The sequence below is a fragment of the Hyperoodon ampullatus genome, assembly GCF_949752795.1.
Source record: "Hyperoodon ampullatus genome assembly, chromosome: 2".
NCBI lineage: Eukaryota > Metazoa > Chordata > Mammalia > Artiodactyla > Ziphiidae > Hyperoodon > Hyperoodon ampullatus.
In genome coordinates this window covers 77,838,148-77,858,202 of record NC_136915.1, presented here as the reverse complement: position 1 = coordinate 77,858,202, position 20,055 = coordinate 77,838,148, and positions in this window count along the sequence as shown.

The following is a 20,055-nucleotide window of genomic DNA, read 5'->3' as shown; positions in this document are numbered from 1 at the left end:
TTCAAGAGGGAAACAGAGCAGGTGAGACTAAGAGTTTCCATTCCTAACTATCCAAAAACAATTATTGGTAATTGCCTGTCCTGAATTAAATTATTTCATCCTAGGGAACCAGATAGTCTGAGCTAGTCTTTTATTTGGAAGATTTAGTGAAGTTCAAACAAACTTTGCCACCACACAAAAGTTTAATAAAGTCAGAAGTCATGACTAGTACTTTCTCTGAGGATCTCTCAGGAGCTCTAATCCAACAGCTCTGGCAGGCTGGCCTTGGTGCCTGGCCTGCTGTCTTTTTATGTTGGTCCTTGATTGCAAAATACCTCCAGCTGTTGAAGAACTTATTAACCCTTTCTCATTAGAACTGTGCAAGAGAAACAGAGCATCCCCTTGAGCCTGCTCAGCACTGGGTTAACTAAATCTCATCTTAGAAAGGTGTTCTGCATCCAGGAATGTTCAATATGATTCCTCAAACCCACCTAGCCAGGAGAGTTTCCTCTTCCTAAGGGCCTTCTCAAACCTTAATCTGCATCTGAATCATCTGGGGATCTGGTTAAGCTACAGATCTGATCAGTAGGTCTAGGATGGGGCCTGGGACTCTGCATTTCTAACAAGTGCTGATGCTGTGGACCAGACTTTGCAGAGTGACGTCTTAGAGGGTTCCCAAAGACAAGCATCTGAGCAATTACATAAGAAACTGAAAACCTGCAGCGAGTCCAGAGCAGAAATGGCCATAAGATATAGAAAATTTTGTAAAGCTTTCATATCACCTGCTGCAACAATATCCCCAAAACAGTGACTTTCACAAAGCACCAGCTGGAGGTTGAGATAATCACAGGACTTCAGATGTGGACTTTATTGCCAGGGAAGATAATCACACCAAAAAGGGGAAGAGAGCCAGAGGCATCCAGATCTCTGTGCAAATATGACTTGCAATTTATTATCATGTGAAAAGCATAAGTGGCAGCAGCATTACGATTTTTTTTTCAGGATATAGAAAAATTGATAACGTCTGAGTAGAGCTATCTCCTGCCGGTGTCCTCTCCTGCTGCTGTCCCATCCTCTGCGGATCTGGAAGGCCTTTCTCATCTTCAACTATCAACGGGGTCATGTGTGATTACACAAGTTAGATAGAAAGATTACAAAAGGAGCGTGACGGGGCCATGGACCCTCTGCACCGCAAGAATAACGTTTGGAACAACAGACAATTATTATCCCAGAGGTAGTGTTGCATCTGGTGTCCCTCCATTCTTGTTTAGACAGGGGAAGGTCACAGAAAGGGTGACAGAGAAGCAGGTTCAGGGGAGTGGCTGGGATGTCAAGGCCCAGGTCCTCTTGCCCTCACACGGAGCCTTCCGACGGCTTCGGCACCCTGGATAGGTCCTCCTCACAAAAAAAGGTGTCGTGGCTCATATCATTAAGAGGCTTCGCTGTCTTCAGGCAGTCGCTCAGATTTTTTTGCCTTATTACCAATCTGCCTTTCTTAGCAAAGGTCATGAAATGGACAGGGGACGTCTCATCTTCCTTATAATCCACTGTTTGAAATATTTCAATTAAGCTTCAGATCAGGCCCCAGAACTGAGGCTGTTTTAACGAGGAGAAGTAATGACCTTCTGTTGCAGGTGGTTTCTGGCACACCATCAGTTTTAATTCTTCTTGATCTTTCTGCACCCTTTGATAGCCGGGATCAAGGGTTCTCTTTATATGCTTCAAGCGCACTGGAGGACTTTCAGGGACTCCACTGACATGGTTTTCATCCCTGCAGTCTTAGCCGAGCTGGTTGTCACCAGCAAGTTCTCCACGCTTGTTCAATTTATCAAAGATTAAAAGACAGCTGAAAAGATAGGGCCCATGTTCTAAACTGTGAGTGTCTGCATGTGTTCCCAAAGCAAGTGAACATCAGGAGGATTCCTCGGAGACAGTGGGGTAACCCCTTTGATGCCTGCTCCCCAGGAGGAAGGAAGCCTCAGAGGACATGAGAGCAGCCGTGTGGGCATGGTGGGTTTAATGGGGTGCACACCAGGTGTGGGTGAATGTGAGTGTGTGTGTGCGCGCACGCACGTGTGCATGCAGGTGTATCTGGAATCGAGACTTTTGAAAGCTGCACTGGTTTCACTTTGGAGGGTCCTGGCACTTCTGAAATTTCATTTCCTTAACAAAGACACGGCTATTTTAAGGAAAGTAATCCTTTTGAAAAGGATTTATCACATTTCTCATCCTGGATATAAGACAGGAAGGACAGATAAAACACCTTCTTTCCTTCCAATACTGAAGAATTTCACTCATTTTACTCATTCTTTAACAATTTTTGAGCCCTCCTGTGTGCCAAGCTCACTGTCGGGCTATCACTGAGGGGGCAGCCATGAATGACACAAATGGTCTCTGTCTCCAGGAGTGTATGGTCTGTTCTGAAAGACTTATATTCGAAAACAATTATGCAAATAATTGTTTACAGAAAAATGTGAATACCGTGCAGGTTCCTATGGGCAAGTGTGTGAGAGGAACCAGCCTAGCCTGAACAGTCACATTTTGGTGCATGTTCAGGGGGGAAGAGCACGGTTGTCAGCTGGCACTGTGCTGCACTGTGGTGCTGAGGCAGGGCTTGGAAGAAAAATGAAGGCATCTTCACCAAGACCAGGATATTAGCAGGTGCTTGTGGGCGTGGATGTCAGCAACAAACAGCCTCATGAGCCTTCAACATTTATTCCAAGAAATCACAGTTAAATATCTGTGCACTTTTTAAAAAAACACTCTATTGAGGTAAAATTGACATGTAAAAGTCTGTACACAATATATACAACTCAATGAGTTTGGGGATAAGTAGATACCTGTGAAATCATCACCACCATCAAGGCCATAGATTCATCCATCACCTCCTAAAATTTCCTCCTGCTCCTATTACTATTAGTAGCAGTAGTAGTAGTAGTAACAGTAGTAGTAGTAGTAGTAGTAGTATTGTTCTTAGTATTTTGTCTGTGGGTGGCAAGAACACTTACCATAAGATCTACCCTCTTGGGACTTCTCTGGTAGCGCAGTGGTTAAGAATCCGCCTGTCAATGCAGGGGACATAGGGTCGAGCCCTGGTCCGAGAAGATCCCACATGCCTCAGAGCAACAAAGCCCGTGCGCCACAACTACTGAACCTGTGCTCTAGAGCCCGCAAGCCACAACTACTGAGCCTGAATGCTGCGACTGCTGAAGCCCGCACACCTAGAGGCCGTGCTCCACAGCAAAGAGTAGACCCTGCTCACCGCAACTAGCCCGCGCACAGCAACAAAGACCCAACACAGCCAAAAATAAATAAATAAAATAAATACACTTATTAAAAAAAACAAAACTAAACTAAAAAAAGAAGAAACAAAAGATCTACCCTCTTAGCACTGTTCAGTCTACAATACAGTATTGTTAGCTATGGATGTTATGCCGTATAGCAGGTCTCCAGAAATTACTGATCTTGCGTAACTGAAACTATGGACCCTTTGATCGTCACCTTCTCGTGTCTCCCATCCCCCAGCCCCTGATAACCACCATTCTCTCTCTGCTTCTATGAATTTGGCTATTTTAATGTCCACCTCTAAGGGAGCTCATATACACTTCTGTGACCTGCTAGATGGAACAGCCTAGAGGCTAAATGCTCAGACTCTGGATCCAGAGGACTTGGTGCGATTCTTAGCTTGGTCACTCACTAACTGTGATCCTGGGCAAGGGGCTTAGCCTCTGTGTGCCTCAATTTCCCCAACTGTAAAAATGGGACTAATAGGAGTACAGACGTCACGGGATTTACCTGAGGATTAAATGAATTAACAGGTATAACGTGCTCACCACGGTGCACTTACGTGTTTGCCATCCTTATGCAAGGGAAGCCAAAATGGTTCTCTCCCTCAAAGTTGCATCTCATGCCTCTCCTTACCACCTTACCAGCTGTGGGGACAGCTTTGCTGAGATGGACGCCTTTCCTGGACCAGGGGCAGATCCTGCTGCCGATCTGCTGCCTGCTTCCAGCCTGCTGCCATCTCCTGCATGTCCTCCTGCCAGGACACTGGGAATGGATCATTTGAAAGAAATGGCTCCCCATGCCTTTTCACTCCTTAAGCTGTTCTCACTTGCAACCAGCGGCCTGTTTATCAGGAAGGGTATCAGCAAATACTGTGTGCTTTACTGCCGTTAGACGGCACTGGCATTGAATTGAAAAAGCCTTAAAAATGGCCATCAATCATTTGATATACGTAGGCAGTGATCTATATTGATACGGCTCCAGCTGCCATCTGAAATGGTTTGTCTTTCATTTTATCCTTTATATGAGGGTTATTACAGTGCATGCCACTTACAACAGACATGGTTATTATGGACAATTGGTTATAGTGGACAAAAACTGATTTCCCAAACCAAACATATTAAATTCAATACATTTTTCATAGGTTATAACTGACAGAAACCTTGGTTTCGGCTGACATTTTCTGGGGACTTTAATGACATTACTATAGGACTCCAAAGAGGGAAAGGAAGGATGGCAGGTATCAAAATGAGGCCAGGGAACACCAGAGGTTTCATTTCCGACATAATAATTATCCAGGGGTGGGAAGCTACTTTGAAATTAACCCCCAGAGTGCCCCTGCTCAGGTGGCCAGGTGTCCGTTAGCAATTTCTCTGCACACCACCACTCCAGCCATGGGCCTCCAGACACTGTGGGTGGGATAAAGCCCAGGAAATGCACAGCCTGCCCAACACAGGCCTTCTTCTGGAAAACAACTGCGCCACAACTAGTCATGTGTTAGCCATGAAGGTCACTGAGCCAATGAGCACTTTTTTCTTAACATACTCAGGTCATCAGACTCCCTTAAAAGAGTATTTAGGGCTTCCCTGGTGGCGCAGTGGTTGAGAGTCCGCCTGCCGATGCAGGGGACACGGGTTCGTGCCCCGGTTCGGGAAGATCCCACATGCCGCGGAGCGGCTGGGCCCGTGAGCCATGGGCGCTGAGCGTGCGTGTCCGGAGCCTGTGCTCCGCAACGGGAGAGGCCACAATGGTGAGAGGCCCGCGTACCACAAAAAAAAACACACACACAAAAAAAACAAAGAGTATTTAAAGAGTTCAGCAGTGGCAGGAAGATAAACGTAATGGCCTTAAATTCTGTTTCTCCCTAAACCTAAGAGGAAGGTGCGTGGAAAACACCATCAGATTGTGCCATGCCACAGCTCAGCACACACTGGCAGTGCGCTCTCCTTTCTGGGAATCTTTGCTTCATCCTCAGAGATTTGGGCTAAAGATCAGCAAAGTTTACTAGTTAGTTATCAGAATACAAGGTAACTTCCCTTCTGCAATGCATCTGCTCACCTTTGACCCAAAGCCCACTCCTATGCCCTTTCTGCTCTCCCCCTATACGAGGGAGAAAATGAGGTATAGCATTCATAGGTGGAATAGACAAAAATGACATACACTTTGGTGCCTCAGAATGCAGACACTTCAAGCAGCATAAGCTTTGGAGTCAATCGAATTTGTGTTTGAATCTTTCTCTCCTCCTTATTACCAGGTCACTTTAAGCAAGTTTCTCAGCCTCACTGAGCCTCATTTTCTCTTCTGAAAATTGAGTGGTGATACCTATGTCACAGGATATGAGGCTACTCTGAAGTATCATACATGATGGCATCTAGAAAATTCTGGCACAGAGTTGGCCCACAGGAATGGGCGCCCCTCTTCGGTCCTCTCCCAGAACCCTCCCTGCATTCCTCTAGTTTATCCTGTGTGATCCCTTGTGTCCTTGTCTCGCTACCCACCCCCATTCTCACCACAGCTTCTGAAAGGACGAAGACCTTCCTTCATCTTGGTGTCCCCGGTGCCAGGGGCAGAGCAGTGCCTGTGAAAAAGTTTGTTGAATGAACATATGGATGTTAGTTTCCTTTCCCACTGAGGTTCCTTCCCTCAGAGGTGGTTAAGATCTCTGATTCAGGGATTCTGTCTTCAGGGTTTTCCCTCCAGGACTTTGAACATGGCGTTTCTACCCCTCCCCCTCAAAAAAAAAACAAAAACAAAAAAGTGACGGACTACCTCTCTGTTCTGAATTCTTTCTATTGCTCTATTCTCCCTCTCCTGCTCCGCCTGGAGGAGGCTGGCCATTTGTCTCCCCAGGAATTTCAGCCCTTGTCAAGTTTACACTCCCTACTTGTCCCTGTCTGGATCACCCTGGCCCTGCTCATCAGAAGTGAGGGGGAGGCCCTGTGAACACAGTGCAGCGTCACAGAAAGAACGTGTACCAGGATGCAGAGTACCAGGCCCAATCCTGAGACCTGTGTCCTTAGTCCATAGACTTAAGTTCCTCAACTGCATTTCCTTATCTGTAAAATGCCCTGCTCTCCCTACTGAGTCTGTGGGATCCAGTGATAGAACACATGGGAAACTACTTTGAAAGATGGAGAACACTAGACAAGGACCTTTACACAAAATTACACTTATCCTTTAAGGGTGCTATTTGAATCCTTCACCTCTCAAGTGACTCTTAGACTAAATGAGCTATTAAGATCATTCTTATAGGATTGAAGTCTGCGGAGTGGAGTGCCAGCTCCTCATTACCAGAGCCTGGCACCTCTCCTTAGGCCCACCACCTGGGACCATGTACCCAGATGGCTGTAGACATCACAAGTTCCGTCCCAGAAAAGACATAGCCAGACACGCTCCTCTGACCATCCAGTTCTACCTCTTCTGCATTAACACATTCAACAAAAGGACTTCCTTAAATAATCTGCACGAGGTTGGTGCTCCAGGGAAAGACATTACTTGCGTCATCGCTAGAGAGGTGCTGCTCTAACATCTCCCCCACCCTCACCCTTCCTCTTCTTCCCCCTTCTCCCACCCTCACCTCCAGAGCCCATACCACTCACCACAGCTCTGAAAGTCAGCAGAGACAAGAAGTCATGAGTTGAAAATTATCATTTACCTCTGTTTCAACATCAGTTGTTACACATGAAATTTAAACATTTTCTTAGGTCGGTCACTATTAAAATTTTTTCAATTTGAGTGAGTTTTGCAAACACATTCCAAACAAATGTCAGTACTGAATCCTTAGATATATTCACTGTCTCTTCCTGCTTCTGTGGCTTTTCCCATGGGAAGCAGGAGAACAGAATTAAAAGTGAAGGAGGGCTCTGTTGACAGTTCTAGGCTCTAATCCCAGCTCTGCTCCTCACTTGCTGGGTAAACTTGGGCAAGTTACATACCTCTCTGTGCCTTGGTTTCCTCATCTGTAAAATGGGAATAATAATAATAACAGTACCCTCTTCAAAGGGCTGCTTTGATGATTAAAAGACTTAATCCATGTAAAATCACTTAGCAAAGTGACTGGCACACACTAAATGCTTAATAAAAGTTAATTATTGTTATGATTTGCATTTGGGGAAAAATAATCATTCTTCATTGGGTCCTGGTGAAAATTAAATGAGTTGGATGCATATGAAGTGCTTACCATAGTTCCTGGCAAAAAGTAAGTGTTCAGTAAATGTAAGCCCCTGTCTGGAATGCCTTGCCCCCAACTCTGTCTATCAGATTCCTCCTTAACCCATGACCCAATCTGAGCCCCACCCTCCCCTTCCATGAAGGCTTTCTTGATTAGCCCAGCATCAAGACAGCTTTCTTTCTCCTGACTTCACCATTCACACATGGAATTTATTATCCTCTGTCAAGTAACATAATATTTGTGCACACACCATCTCTCCAATCTAACTAGAAACTCAGAGAAGACTGGGTGTGGATTAAAATTATATGACCCTTACCCATCATAAGTCCTCGATAGATATTGGTGGATTTATTAAATAAATGAAAGAATGTTCTGATGAAACCGTGAACTTAATAATTTAATGAAAAGATAATACTTAAAGGTGGAACTTTTTTGATTCATTTCTTTTGAGCCTCTGTCCATTTGGGTGGTCGTAATCTCCTTTCCCTTGGGCTGGATAGCATGAAGCATCTCAGACTAAATCATTTTTGAAGCAAGGCAGAGAACAAACAAGTTTAAGGGATCTGTCCTTCTTAGCCCAGGACGTGGAAGCTTTAGCACAAAAAGATTTATTCAGGGTGAGAGTGTAAAAAAAAAAAATCAGAAAGTTCTTTCTTCTGGTGAATGAGGAGAAACTGATCATAGTTCTCAACACTTGGGCTTATAAAAGTACTCCTTCAGCAAGTTAACTCTTTGTTTAGGGGGAAGCTAACTGTCCTTTTCTGCCTTCATTTGCAAGCTGCTCTTTGCTAGCGGGAGGCTGCAGGGTCACAGCTGGTTTGTGAACCAGTCAGAACCTTTGGTTTGGGGTGTGCCTCTTCCCAACCTGGCCCACTGAGGCCTTTCTTGGCCATGCCATGGGCAGCAGAAGGAAACCACCAAAGCTCAAATCAATTTAGTTCATGACAGTAATTCTGGTCCAAAGTTTGCGGGAGAATGGGCTTGAGTGAGGCTATTGGCTGAAACCAAGATTAGGATTATCCATGGATTTCACTTAGCCCCAATTATCTCTTATTTTTCCTTTCTCTCTCTCACACATACCTTTCCCTGCAGTTACTGTGGAAAACTGAGAATCTGTAGTCCATTTGTATCCTTTGGAACTGGATTGCCTTGAGCATTTTCCATGACAAACTGGTGGCCTTTCTGGGATCACACCTTTCCAGATGGAACCTTCCAAGAAGGAAGTCCAGGAGATGGGATTCTGATCTAGGCTTTTTTTGAGGCACTTGTGAGATCTGCCCTCTAGGGAATTCCCTGTACTTTGAGTTCAAAGAGGGAGTGTATTTACATTTGGTGTTTTTATTTTGTGTGAGCATCTTGTACACAGTAGCCGCTCACACATCGCTCCTAAATGTTTGATGAATGAACAAATGATTGTTCCCCCTAAACAGATCAGTTACAAGTCTTTTCAAAACACAGGGGCTGTGTTCTGGTTCAATTACTAGTTATTCCCCTGCACTCAGACCAAGCTCAGCCCTCATAAAGCCTCATTTCATGGGTAGAACAAGCAGGAGATGGGTTTAATCACTCAGTTACAGGCCTCTCTGTCTAGTGCACCCAAGACCCACAGGACCACCCAGTCTAGCTAAAACCCCTGTGCCCAAGGCCATCCTTCAACCACCTCCAAATGCTACTGTGCTGCCCTGGGACATAGGTGTCAGCTGCAGTGGGTAGAGGTGTAGGGAAACTGAGGCAGAGACAGAAACTTCCTTTGCTTTCCTCTTCCCTCTTAAGTATTGGACCATGTTGTCTCCCAACTATCTGTTAGCTGCTCCACCTCCTGACAAAGGTCTGGCCCAGGAATTCAAGCCCCAGAGTTTCCCATGCAAATTCCCTGGGGCCTCAGCACAAACCCATCCGCCCACCCAGGAGGCTGGAAAGGCAGTCATCATTACTTAGTGAGACAGACCACCCTATTCAGTTTTGCCATTTGAAGGGCATGTGAATGATCTGCCCTCATCCCGTTGTATTTACTGACTTATTAATCCATTATTTAAGTGTTCCATAATTTTAAAACTTCCTTGCTTTGTAAGTGGTAAGAATTTCCAGTTAAAGACACTCATTGTAATCCGAACACCCACTCTGTTCCTAATTAGCTCTGTAATTAAATTACCAATTAAAGAGAGCAGAAAAAACTCTTCATTGGATAAAGCAAAATGTCCTGAATTATGATATTGTATCCTCGATGCACAGAAGCAGAAATATATATACATACACACTCACACACAAGAAATTAAATATATATACCCATCTATAAATGTCATCTTTTCATAGAGTTTTCTGTACCAGAGCTTCACACTCAGCTCCACGCCAAAGTTGTGACTCTTCTTGGTTTTTTTAGGAGGGTGGGTGGGAGAGAAGAGGGACGAAGCTAGACAACTTGATTGGTTTATGCTTGCCTCGTGAGAATAATGATATTGATCAAATTTATAGGGCCTGATTCAAAAGGGAATTGTTCAAGCTACTTCCAAATGAGAGCAATAAAAAAAAAAGTCACCTAAGATGTAATGCTATCATCTAAAGGGCTAACTTTTGCTACCTAGTAACCCTGCTTTCTCTCACCCAAAAGCAGTTAGGATGGTCTATAAGATACAGGAGTGATTTAGAGGAGTCCCTAGATATGATGCCTTAGTGGGGGCCTAGGGTTGGACTCTATAAAGCTTCATGTGCCTTTCATATTTTCCTAAAGCATAACATAAGAGAGGGAATAAAAACAACTATGAACAGGAAAGAAAGAAACTTTCTCTTTTTTTTTTCTGTATTTACATTTTACAAAATTTACCATTTTCCCCTGAGGGTGCAGAATCACTAGTGTGTTAATTAAGTTCACAACTGCACACACCAAGTCAGGAAATACCGAAAAAAAAAAAAAAAAAAAAAAAAGGCTTCTTGCAGCAAAACTGAGTTGGTGTTCAGGTTGCCCGTGGCATATAATGAAGTTAGACACTGCACTACTGTTCAAGCATTCCAGATTCTGAATGTGCCAAATAAACCACTTCTTAATTATTGGGGAGTTTAATTCATTTGCCCACCTCTCCGAAGCCTCCCGCTGCCCACTGCCTCGGCCCGGTTATCCTGCATATCTGTGCATTTCGGTGCACTACTTTTTAAGTCTTGAAGCTACATTTTGTGTTGTATACTTCAATCGGGGAGAAAGGAATTTAAGCACAAACATTCCAAAGGAAATTCTAGTAGGGCGATGAAACTTAGTGTGGAAATTTTTATCTCAAAGGGGACATGGGTTTGGGGAAGTTCTTATTAAGCAGCAATTTTCCAGGGACTAAAACTGAACTCTTGTCGCTGCTACTGTAAGCATAATAAGAGCCATATTTGTAAATATCCTTTGTATATCTATTCATTTATAATTTTGAATGAGTCCTAGAAATTGAATCTGACACTTGCTACTTTAAGGTTGGTGCATAACAGATCACAAACACAAATGATTGCCCTTCCCCCCTTTAAAAAACAAAAAACAGGGCTTCCCTGGCAGCGCAGTGGTTAAGAATCTGCCTGCCAATGCAGGAGACACGGGTTCGAGCCCTGGTCTGGGAAGATCCCACATGTCGCGGAGCAACTAAGCCCGTGCGCCACAACTACTGAGCCTGCGCGTCTGGAGCCTGTGCTCCGCAACGGGAGAGGCCATGACAGTGAGAGGCCCACGCACCACGATGAAGAGTGGCCCCCGCTCGCGGCAACTGGAGAAAGCCCTCGCACAGAAACGAAGACCCAACACAGCCAAAAATAAATAAATAAATTTATTAAAAAAAAACAAAAAAAAAAAAACAAAAAACAAAACACCTTCCTGGTTATGTCCTGGCATTTTCCTGATGAAAACTCTAAAAAGCCCAAAAGAGGATATAGAAGAACCACGCCTCTGTGGTTTGTAGCTGAAACTCAGATACAATTTCTAGTGGCCGGCACTTTCCTCCTCTCAGTTCTCAGAAGTGATGGAGGATTGTGACTTCCATTTTACAAATGAGGAACCTTCAACTATCAGTGGCTTCCATAAACAGTCACAGAAAATGATGTGCTGTCAGGCCATGCCGGAAGATAAGAGCAAAACCAAGATCTAAACCCTTAAACTTGATCATCTTGACTCTGAGAAACTCATTAAAGCCATTTGGGCAGAGTTTGCTCAAGTTTTAGAAAGTCAGCCTCTCGTCACATCGGAGAGATGGTACATCTCCCAGAGCATGTGATGTTCTGTTTTTGGCTGAGAAAGCTGTCCCCTATATCACACAGCTCTGCAGCAGGACCTTTTTCTACTAAACACGCTCGCTTCCCACATGAGCTGCCATATGTCTTAGCCTTCATAAGAAGTTGGGTGTGAATCCATTTTTATTTTAGCAAGGACTCTGATTCTGTTCGTCATTAATCTTCCCCCTTTGTCTCATCCCTCATCTCCTGCCAAATGACTTTTCAAGTACTCACTGAACTTATTTTAAAGGACAAAGCCTTCGTATACTCCCTTTGTGAAGTGATGCCACGAGAAATGGAGAAAATGGCTGGAGGACTTTTTTTGGTTAATGAAGGATTTGTGGACAGGCTTTCACATTTTAGAAAATGCCTTTCGCTAAAGGGAATCCATTAAAGAAATGTAGGGAAGTTTACTCTTGTGGTCTCTAAGTGGACATACATACTTAGATTCTCAAACTTTAGCACACTTATAGAATCATGGGCAATGTGTTCAAAATGCAAAATTCTGGGCCCCATTCCTCTCTGGTCCAGTAATTCCTGGGGCCCAGGAACCTATATTTTTGAAAATTCTCCAGGTAACCCTGATGCAGGTGGTCCCTGGACCACACCTTGAAAAACACTGACCCAGTGGATGTTTATCCACATCTCAAAGATAATTTGCAGCCTTGGCTCAGGCAGGGCCTGGCTTCAGGATATTGGAATGTTAAGAGGTCAGGGCCGAAGGGCTTGGGCTGAGACAAGGGGGTCTGAGATGTCAAAGGTCATCAGCCCACTTCTTTTCTGAGTCTAACAAGTAACTTAGGTTTTCTTGTTTCCTGAGTTCCAAACTCACCCATTAGCAAAATAAAGAGGGGCCTGTTCAAATTCTTTCTGTGAATCCTTCTCTGGGTTCCTTAGAGCAAAAGGCCTGTGTTCTCCCAGGAGCTGGCGTTGCTCTTTGTATAGCCGTGTTTTCTTCTTCCCCTCAACTGTCAGGACTCAGCCTATACAAAGCAGTTTTCGTGTTCTAAGTCACATTTTTCATGTGTACCATAAATAATCGGGACTTTGAATATCAAAATGGGAAGCACAACATGTGATCTGAATGCAATTTTTCTCCAACAACTGGATCTCTTAATATTTAGTTTTCCTTAAGTTTTCTCTTAATGACCTAAGACATGGATCCACAAGGATTACTCTTTCCGCCCCATTCAATTCACACACAGTAGAATTCATGTAACCTGGCTTTAAATTTTTCATATAAATAATTAATTCTACATTTAAAAACACGTTAAGATGTTTTATTTCTTAATCAGCTAATTTGACTGGGAAACAAAGATGTCTTTTATACACATTTTCTTTGAGTCGTGTTACTGTAGTAAAAGTTCCCCACAAGATTTGGCCTTCACTCACAAGTTTCACGGCTGCCAATTAGTTTCCAGAGTTGTTATTTTACAAAAATGCTTCTCACTTTTAAAAAATGTAATTGAATGTCTGTTCGTCACAGAGTTTCTTGTGTTCGAGTCCAAGGTGTTAAACATTTTTCAGGTTGACTTGGGTCAGCTTTGAAAGATTTCAGACAGTGAAACTTGAGAAGGGACCCTATGCTATAGCGCGTCCCTCACATTCTGTTAAGTATTAAGTGGATATTTAAATGGACTTGTTACACCGCGAGACTGCCTTAAAGTGAGCCATATAGTTTACAAGACCATTAATTAAAGGAGAGGATTGCATGGGATGCACATGTATTTTCATAATCACTCACATTGGCCCACAGTAGCCCTTTAATTTTCAGACTAATTAAAGTAAGCGGCTGAACTGCAAACGGTGGTGGGCTGTGTCCCTTCCCGGACGCTGACACTGATAGACTCAGAATGGCACATTTCTCTTTCTTAAAGGAAGGAAAAAGAGAGGGAGAAGAAAGAATTCGCCTGAGTGGACCTGACTCCATTCCATTCATGGCTCCCTATTTGTTCCATTCCTGGATCAAGTTTTTCATTTAGCAAGGCGGCATTTTGGGGGAGTTTTCCACCCCATCTGTTTGGGGCCAGAGTGGACCCCACCTGGTGGTGCCATTGATTTTTGAATTAACTGGGCTTTATTTCCGCACAATAGAGTGATTGTTGAGCTGCTTTTAAGCACTAGGATTCTTGGAATCTGATGGGCAAAAAAATAAATCAGACTGCAATGTGCAGCCCTCTCGGCTGCTAATTGCATTTGACCCATTATCCTCCTCAGCCCTGGTTCAGACCTTGATACAGCTGACTTGGAGTTTGAAATGGAAATGGAAGGGCTGCTTTTGCAGGTCATCACACTGCAGAAGGTTCCTTCCTGGAACACCCTCCGAGGCCTGGAAAAGAGAAGAAACAGATACGAGCAACTATCCCTGGATTGTGCCACTGCTGGCCTTGGGGGCCGGCGGACACAGCGCCACCAGGGCGTGGAGTGGGGACTGAGCAGCCCCGCAGGTGTGAGAGGTACCAACCACCCGTGTGTTCATCACCCTCACGGAGATGGGGCTGAGGGGAACCTCCTCTCCTGCCTCCCATACCCCAGCCTCAAAAAGCACATCGCATTGGCTTAGAGTTAGCCATTCTCTTCCTGCCTCTCCAGCTTCATCCTCGCCATGGTGGCTGTGCCTTGCCACCCAGCAAGCCTCTTTGAAAAGACCACGGGGTTCATAAAGCTCTTCTCTTTACAAAGGAAAGCTCCTCCGTTCCGGAGAAGCTCATCCAAAAGCAATAGCTCACACCGCTCAGCAGCCTGGGTCTAACTCAGGATGTGAGTGTTCAACCTTTGCTTCTCTCCCCTGGAGGCACAGCTCTCTCTCTGAGAGGCGGCAATCCTGAGTTGATTCAACAGTGACTTTCTAGGCCCTGGAAAGGGAGAGGAGTGGGGAGCACCGTAGGGAAAAGGGTGATTCCCAAGTCGGAAGGGGTGTTGGGAGCTCAGAGGAAATTACAGCTGGGACGAGGAAGTGGATCCAATCCCCAGCTCTCCAGGCTGGAAGGAAAACTGGCCCTGAAAAGGCAGGGGATGCAGGATCCCTAGGGAGCAGGGCCGCTGACATCAGAGCCGCCTGTACAGGACCGGCCCCAGCGTTGGCGTCTGCAGTAGCCCTGGGAGCTGCAGCCAGGCAGCAGTCTAGAAAGGGGTTTCCTTCAATGTGATGGCCATGTGCAAATCCCAGCTTTGCTACTTACTTACTGTGTGAGCTTGGCCAAGTGACACCACCCTTCTGCCTCAGTTTACCAAATGCTCAAACAGAGGCAGTATTAATAGCAGTAATAATTCCTCATAATAGCGTTGTGAGGAATTCAGAGCGAAAGCTGGTGCAGAGGAAGCGTTTGGTAAGTTCCAGGTAACGTGATCATTAGAACCAAGGTCAAGCCTCACCTTGTTTGCTGAGGGAAGGTCAGGGGAGCACAGAGGTTCAATCTGCAGGGTCAAGGCAGCACCCTTCTAGGGAGCCTGGCTCCCGGCAGGCTGAGCTCCTGGCTTGAGGGAGCTCTCCACCCGGTGGAGGGGACAGACGAGGCAGCTGCACCTGTAAGAGAGCAAAGGCACTGCGTGGTACACCCTCAAAGCCCCATCGTCCTTCTCTCTGTTCCTCCATGCAGAGCTCTCTGCTCTGTGCATCGCCCGCTCTGTGCCAAGGCAACAGAGCCAGAGAGCAACCAGGGCAGGCTGGGGAGGGTGCCCTGTCCACCACTGAGTTTGACCTCTCCCCAGAGATTGAGAGTCCAACCTAATCTTGTTGTTTGCTGGATTTGACCCCGGTTATTTTTCTCGCTGGGAAATCAGAAGACGATAATTTTGTGAGACTTTAATCATAGCTCGCACATGTATTAAAATGCACGTATTCAATAAAAGCCCCTGACTTTAGCAGTACTGCAAGAATCATCCCACCCGTGTTCTCAGCTCAGAGATGGAGAGATGTACTGTGTTTGGGGCCAGGTCTACACTGCACCTGGATCCCTAAATTGCCAGTAAATAGAAGCACATGGAGTTATTAATTAGCATTTATGAGCTCATTAGCATTCATAAGTAATGTCAATACAAGATGATGAACTAAGTTGGATTGTTTGGGAAAGGGAGATGAGGGAGGAAACTTCTCCCTCCACTTGGATTCATATAAATGTTACTTCCCTGGAATCGACCCCCACCTAGGAGTCAGCAGAAATAAATACAAAATACGCAGGGCAAGACAGTAAATTCCCTGTATATGAGGGCGGCCTCTTAAGAGTTTCTGGTTCCTATTACTAATCTACTTCATATTGAATGGATTTGAGACTCAGTTTAAAGAAAACATACAGTAGCAACATCGCCATCCAGGGTGGCCATATGTGATTCTTTTTCATGAAATTTTCAAGGTGAAAGGAAACTCAGAGACCATTGCAACATCAGGTAAAGAAACCCAGGTCCTAAAATCAGTAGCAGAACTGGGTCTGGACACTCCACATCTCTACCTCTTTTTCTATAATTCAAAAATGGATAAAACTGGTCTGTCAGATTTGGCGCTAAAAAAAATCCATCTGGGTCCAATGTTATCACTGTGTTTAAACTGTCCTTCTCTCCACCAACAAGGCATGCTTCTTTCATTCTAATGTCTTTTGGGAACCAAGAAGCACTCACGTTCCCTTTCAGTCAATCTTTCAGCCCAATCAACAAGCGTCAATGGTAGCTGATGTCTTTGGTCCCTTCTGGGCAAGGCAACCAAGTGAATCACTGTGGGAAACACCCGGCTTCTAATAGAAACAGGATGGAAATTATACTGGGATTAAAGGGTCCAATTTACTAGGGACTGAAAGGGGACTGAAAGGGGCTTTTACAGGGGAGAGAGTAGCAATTGGGTGAAGGAGGGAACAGAGACATGGTTGGAAACCTAGAGACCCCTAGAGGACTTTCAACTAACTCTCAGTTCTTCCAGCCATTTGGAAATTTGACCATTTTTATGCAGATCTACAACACTTGAATTAAATCTAACAGTAGATTTAATAGGTTAAGAAGAAACCACTTTGTAAAGCTTCTCCCATATTCAATTCATACCAGGTGTTTTGCTCACAAAAAGCTACTCACAAGAGGATGGTTTTGGTTGCAGGCCTCACGATTTACTGTCGTCTCATCCAATCTTAGCTATATCAAAGTGCTATCTAATTTCTAAAGGGTACTCGTACTTCTCAGTTATGATGACTGATTTCAAACTTGATTTTCCAAAGCAGACCATCACAGCCATCTGAGCCTCTGTGTGCAGTGTGTAGGTTGACATCTTGGGCTATGTTGGAACAAATTTGGTGTTAGATCTATGCGGACTAGATGGGAAATGAGGGAAGACCAAGTACTGACCCAGGATACAAACTGTTCCGTTAGTAGAGGTTTTATGGATCCCTAATTTGGAACAGCTGGTCCAAGTGGGACATCCTAGTGACATAATTTTTCAATAATACCACACTTTTGCAAACAAGTAGTTTTTCATGCTGGTAGACTGGCTGTATTTCTTAAACTCATTGTTGATTATTCCAATCCATCATTTTGTGTTCTGTATGGTTATTAGTGAATAAAACCACCAAGAAGCCAAAGGTGACCTCTACCTCATATTTGAGTTCACCTACATAGAACACTGGATTCTACCTGGAATTCAGTGTTGACTTTTAACTTGGTCAGGGGCTTGTTGCCAAAGTAATTTACCTGTCTTCTTGTTTCCTAATCCATGATGGTCTTTCTTGACTTTTTTCCTTCTTGGCTTATCAGTTCATTACTGGATATAATATTATCTGATCATTAGAGTTCATCACCTTCTTTAAGGTCCCATGGGATGCTGAAATCTTGGGTTTTGTGACTAGGATTGGGTCGTAGCCTCATGTGAGTTCTCTGTCTTCAGAATGATCATCAGTGAGTTCTACGGACTCAGCAAAGTAGCCCACACCAGTGAGGCCTTTCCAAGCACCAACAATGTGAGGAGCTCCTGGACAGTTATCTCAAAGTACCAATGTTTCTCCTGGAGCTCTGGACCCATAATCAATCACTGACTTCCCCTGCCATGCCTTTGGGCATTGCTGTTTTAAATAAGTTAGAGAAAATGGGGCAGCTTTCAGCAATCTAGAATAGCTGAAAAGGTGTCAGCAACTTCACTGCTACAGACCCTACCAACGGAAAGTGATCTCAAGGAGGTCTTTTTAAAAGCCACTTTGAAAAGATACGTTCCAATCTTCATAGCAGCATTATTTACAATTGCCAAGATATGGAAGCAACCTAAGTGTCAATCAACAGATGACTGGATAAAGAAGATGTGGTATGTATAAGTATATGTATATGTATGTATATGTGGTACATGTATATATACATACTGCATATGTATACATACCACATATGTATATGTATGTACATGTGGTATGCATATATATGTGGTATGTATATATGTGTGTGTGTATATATATCTCCAGTCATCTGTTGATGGACACATATATACACAATGTAATACTACATAACCATAAAAAAGAATGAAATTTTGCCGTTTGCAGCAACATGGATGGACTTGGAGGGCATTATGCTAAGTGAGATAAGGCAGACAAAGACAAATACTGTATGATATCACTTATATGTGGAATCTAAATAAATATAACAAACTAGTGAACATAACAAAAAAGAAGCAGACACAGATATGGAGAACAAACTAGTAGTTGCCACGAGAGAGAGGATGGGGGGAGGGGCTATAAAGGGTAAGGGATTAAAAGGTACAAGCTATTAGGTATAAAATAAGCTACAAGGATATATTGTACAATTCAGGGACTATAGCCAATATTTTATAATAACTATAAGTGGAGTATAATCTTTAAAAATTGTGCGTCACTATATTGTACACCTGTTCACTTATATAGTACTGTACAGAAACAATACTTCAATAAAAAGAAAAATAAATTTAAAAAAATAAAAGCCAGATTCACTAGTATCTTTCAAAACTGAGATCGGCTGTCAGAATAAAATGCTTTTGTAAGGTGTCATGCATGGTGACCAGAAGACACTCAGGCAGCTGCATTTCGGGGCAGCTGCAAGCAGGACACTGAAGAGAAAAGACTGAAGGATGCATTAGAACCCCATCCTCCACTGAGACCCTGTCAATGACTCTATATCATCCACAGGATAAAGTTTATGTTGCTCAGCATGGAATATAAGAGCTTCCATTACCTGACCGCTGCTTTCCCTGACCTTGTCCTCTGGTGCTCCAGCAACATTCAGCCAAGCTATTTTTCATCTTTGCTCTGCCTGAAGTATTCTACTACTGCACCCTGATATTCTTTCTCTTATTTTATAAGACTAAGCTCAAGCATCAGCTCCTCCTGGAAACTTTGCATTACTGTCCTTCCTCTCTGATCACCAAATTGGGTAAGACATTTTTCCTCTATGCTCATCTCTACCACTCCAGTTACTGTAGTATTTATAATAGTTTGGTTACGTATCTTTTTCCTCCACTCGACTGTGAGTTTCTTAAGGGCAAGAGCTATGTCTTATTTTTCTTATTCACTTTCTTATCCCCTATACGAAGAACAAAGCCGAAGTCGAAATGTAATAAATGTTCAGTGGATGAATAATAGGCTTCGAATAATATGAAAAGGCTATGAAGAGATGGTAAATGCCATCCAAAAGCCCAATCTGGCGAATAAGAAATGAAAGCACTAATTTTGAGCTAAACACCCAGGCAGCCTGAAAGACAAAGAAACTGAGCCCATAAGAGTAGCAGTAACTACCCCACCAGCCCAGCCCCTACTACTGTAGCTGGAGCAAACTATATCTGCAGTCAGATTCAAGATTGTAACTGATATCATTATCTCCCTCTTTTAATGACCATTTTAGATTCCCTTTATCCTCAGGTAGCACCTCTACTGGTCTGGATGGCTTACCTGGTGAGTGACCCAGACCCTCATCCTTGAAGGATCTTCTCTTCTCAGGCCATGTCCATCTATCAACAAAATTGGGTAAGAGAATACCTGAAGATGCCCAAGTGGTTCACCTGGGTTGTAAACATAGGTCCCTCTGCTCCCATTGTGTAAGTACAGCCCTACCCCTTCTTGGTCAGGGTCAAATCCTGCCCTGAGATGGTGGTCTCTTGCACATGAAATCCAAAGTGCCCAGCCAGTTGCCATAGCTTAGAGTTCAATGGGACTCTTACTGTGTCCCCTGATGGAAGCATTCTCCCTTTGGAAACCAAGATGTCTAAGCCTGCAGAGCCCAGAGCTGTGGGGAAAGGGAAGTACAAATTCCCCAAGTGGTTTATTGGGAGTAATGGAAAGGAGAGCCACACCTACTCTCATCCCTTGGTTCCTGGACACATGTGTTCTTCCTTTTGGGGCACAACTCCATACAATGGTCGCTGATTTAGAGTGTACACTGCATCCTAGAGGATAGTG